Here is a 4591-nt window from a genome sequence, read left to right as displayed (position 1 = left end):
TCCAGGGGATCTTCCCGACCCAGGGATTGAACCCAGGTCTCCCACATTGTGGGCAGATGCTTTAACCTCTGAGCCACCAGGGAAGCCCTGTTGACACAAAAGGGGGGAAATTTCCATTTAGTACCAGAGAAATCCAAAGATTATCCCACATTCTTTAGAATCTCTAAGCTGGAAAGAACTTTAGAAACCATCTAGTTTTTCTAGATTATTCTTTAGTGAGAAACCCAAGTTACTTATTCATGAACTTACAGTGACAGAGAAAGGTTCTGTGCATCAACAGCTGTCACGGTACCTCTGCCAGTCATTCAAACATGCATCATAGGCTATCAGCCAGATGATCAGTCAATATCTTTATTGCTTACTCACTATGCCAGTGAGCCTTCCAGTTGTTTGAACTTTGTTCCTTTTGAAACTGGAGAATGACAATTCTCAGTGCATTGGCGTCTATTTCCATTCCCTTCATTTCCTGCTCCAGCCTGAATAATCTCTTTTTTCTTCTCCTTTCTTTTTAGGTTTGATTCTCTACATATTTCTTTCCCATTTTACATCTCCACCTTAGCCAATAGATTACTGCCCTGAGCTGGGTGGCGTGATGAGGTCTGACATGGCAAGGTTGCCTCTGCTACACAATCCATCCTGGGTCAGCCCTGAAGCTTATTCATAGCATCTCATCTCCAGACATTCTCTGAGAATCATAGCACACTGGAACATTCTTTTCTGTTCTTGTCCCTCTGAAGGGAATCTCTAATGCTCCATGGAAGTTGGCAACACAACCAGAGTCACTGTGTTTGTTCTCCAAGGACTATCCAACAACCCTCAGATCCAGATAGTACTCTTTGTAACATTCCTGGTGATTTACCTCCTGACCCTCACAGGGAACCTGCTGATGCTGCTGGTGATCAGGACTGATTCCCACCTGCACACCCCCATGTACTTCTTCCTCAGTCACCTCTCCTTCCTGGATGCTTTCTATTCTCAGTCATTGTGCCTAAGCTGCTAGAGAACCTGCTTTCCAAGTGGAAGACTATCTCCTTCCTTGAATGTTTCACCCAGATCTCCTTGGTCACATTTTCAGGGGCCACTGAAGCTTGTCTCCTTTCAGTCATGGCCTATGACCGATACCAGGCTGTGTGCCACCCGCTGCTGTATGTGGGGACTATGAACAAGAAGGTGTGTGCTGGCCTGGCGGGAGCCTCCTGGGCCATAGGAATGGGGACTGGCCTGCTTAACACCATCCTCCTGGCTCAGCAGCACTTCTGCGGCCCCAACCTCATCCGCAGTTTTGCCTGCGAGTTTCCTCCAGTGCTCCTGTTGGCCTGTTCTGACCCCTCCATGAGTGTTGCCTCCATCCTGACCACCATGGTGGTCCTGGGCCTTGGCAGCCTTGCCCTACTCCTGGGATCCTACACCCATATCATCATGACAGCCCTGGGGATCAACTCTGCCTCAGGTCGGAACAAGATCTTCTCTACCTGCTCATCTCATTTTCTTGTGGTCACCATTTTTTATGGCTCAGGAGTTTTCAGGTAAGTCATTGCTATACCTCCAGAATGTGGAAGTGGGATTTTTTCACTTGAAATTAATGGTGATCTGTAGAGCAGAGCACTGCAAAGTAGTAGGGGAAGAACCGCACAAGAATTCAGAAGACCTGAGTTCTAGTTCTGGCTCTGCTGTGTGGAGTATTAAAAATTTATTTTCTTTCCAAGATCTCAATTGTCTAACTCTGAAAAATGATCTTACAAGGACTAAAGTATTTTCTAATTTCACTAACCTATGTTTTGGGAGTTTTGGAAGGAAATCAGAGAGATCTTCGTAGGCTTTTATTCAGAGTTGGATAAAATATATATATAATATATTATACTTGAAACAGATGCCATTTCTCTTTCCTACTGAAAGATGATGATCCAAAGCCTATTTGTCCTATAACTATTAATTAGGCCGCTACGTACAACGACTGGTTTGCACAATCAAGATCTATTTTAGTGTGTGTCATACCACAAGACAAATATTACTAACCTCGTTTTCGGATTTAAAAAAACTGAGTTTCAGGAGTAACCAGGTGCTTCATCAAAGTTGCCCGAACAAGCTAAGAATGGAGGCAAAATATAAACTGAGTCTCACTGGCTTGAAAACCTCAAGCTCTTTTCTACCATGTTTCTCTCGAACATAAACAGCTGTAGTTAATGAGCCCTTGCTTCCCAGGAAATAGAGTCACTAATGGCCTGTGCTCTCTACTAGTGAATCTGGAGATGGATTTGCACAATTAGTCTTACCATTATTGGATTAATAATCATTTAGCATTCATATCATGCTAAACACAGTTTTATCTTTCACTTTATTTACAGATCTTGGCTTCTTTTCTAAGCCAAATGTGCTAAAAAGGACAAATGTTTGTTCCACTGAGCATTAGAAAAATAATGTGCTGCCATTCTGGGGTAATACCAAGAGCCATAAATGTTGGGGAAAATGACAGCATTATTGGATGAGCATATAGTTTTGTAAGGAACAATCATGACAAGACGGGAACATACAGTTGTATATATTAAAAAAAAGGAAGAGAAAACATTCTTCATATTCTCAACGTAACTACTAAGGAAAGACACTTTGAAAAGTATGAAGTGCTATAGAAATGCATGAAATCATTTTTAGTTCTATTCTAACCTGGAGCACTTCATATACTGCAGAACTTCCTTTTTCTCCTGAGGGCAGCTCCTATAATGTTCGGCATAAGATCACTCATGTATGGAGGCATTTGAAGGCAGCAATGACTGACTTCTCATGATAATACAGTCATTTCTAGATGCTTCTACCAGTGATAGCTAATTCAGCCCAGAGGGCTGAGTCTGGGATGGGATGGACCCTGGCTGCCTACAGCCATGTGTCTGTTGTCCTGAGCTCATTTTATTCCTTTGTGCAATTCCCTTCAAGGTACATGACTCCAGCTTCTGGCTCAGCCCTGGAGCAAGTTCTACCTGTGCAGTACAGTGTGGTGACCCCGCTACTGAATCCCCTTATCTACAGTCTGAAGAACCAGGAGGTGAAGGCAGCTCTAAGGAGGATGCTGGCCAGGAAGCCTAGGCTTACCTTCTAAGCCAGGCTCTACTGTCTCCTCATAATCGAGGAAAAGTCAAGAGAAGGAAGAGGAGATAGAGAGTTTTATTTCTAAGATATCTCAGCATGAATCCTTGTCCCAAATGGAAGTCTTAGTTCCTCTGACCCTTGTGCCCTCCCCTAGTCAAGCAAGATGGATAAACCTCCACAGAATTGATGGCATCCATCCACAAATGACCCAGTCACTACACAAGAAAATTTTCTCAAAAACCATAAAGAGGAATTATCAAAAAGTGAAAAATAGAACCCCCAAATGTCCCAGCAACTCCACTTCTGGGAATAGAGCCAAAGGAAATGAAAATACTAACTCAAAAAAGACACATGCAAGTATGTCTGTGGTGATCCAGGGGTAAAGAATCTGCCTTGCAATGCAGGGGACATAGGTTCAATCCCTGGTCAGGGAGCTAAGATCCCACATACAGAGGAGCAACTAAGTCAACGAGCTACAGCTACTCAGCCTGCACACTCTAGAGCCCGAGAAACCAGGCCCCTCTAGAAGCCTTTGGAGGGCAGTGAGAGAAGCCTGTGTGGGGCAACTAAATACACCCACAGCCACCTCAGCTGGAGAAATTTTGCACACCTCCATGAGCCTAGGGTCCATGGCAAAGACCCAGCACAGCCAATAAGTAAATAAATAATAAATATCTTTTAAAAATATATGAGCTCCCATGTTGATACATGCATGCTCAGTCACATCTGACTCTGGGCGACCCTATGGACTGTAGCCCTCCAGGCTCCTCTGTCCATGGAATTATCCACCCAAGAATACTGGAGTGGATTGCCATTTCCTCCTCCAAGAGATCTTCACAACCCAGGGATCAACCCCCTGTCTCCTGTGCCTCTTGCATTGCAGGCAAATTCTTTATCACTGAGCCATGCAGAAGTCCCAAGTTCATAGCAGCATTATTTACAGTACCCAAGACATGGAAAGAACCTAGGTATTCATTAATGGATGAATGGATTCAAAAAAGGTATGGATAAAGCAATGGAATATTATTCAGCCTTAAAAATGAGGAAATTCTACCACTTGTGACAACATGGAAGTTCCTTGAAGGCATTATGCTGAGTGAAATGGGTCAGACATAGAAAGACAAATGCAGTACAATGTCACATACCTGTGAAACCTAGAGATCAACCAAACTCATAGAAAAAGATATCAGACGTGTAGTTATCAGGGATGGAGGGTGGGAGGAAGGTGATCAAAAGGTACAAATTTCCAGTATAAAATAAGTACTAGGGATGTACACAACATGATGACAGTAGTTAACACCATTGTATGATATACAGGTAATCTGTTAAGAGAGTAAATCCTAAGAGTTCTCATCACAAGGAGAAAAGATCTTCCTCTTTCTTCTTTCTTTTCTTTATATGATATCTTCATGAGAGCTTCCCTGGTGGCTCAGACGGTACAGCATCTACCTACAATGCGGGGGACCCGGATTCAATCCCTGGGTCAGGAAGATCTCCTGGAGAAGGAAAT

General features: G+C 43.4%; 1 pseudogene; it reads left to right on the top strand.

Annotated features, from left to right (window-relative positions):
• LOC102170391 lies at nt 755-3097 on the top strand (annotated as a pseudogene).

This window comes from Capra hircus, chromosome 5 (assembly GCF_001704415.2).
Source record: "Capra hircus breed San Clemente chromosome 5, ASM170441v1, whole genome shotgun sequence".
Lineage (NCBI taxonomy): Eukaryota > Metazoa > Chordata > Mammalia > Artiodactyla > Bovidae > Capra > Capra hircus.
Note: the sequence above shows the minus strand (reverse complement) of the source record. Positions and strands in the feature narration are given on the sequence as shown.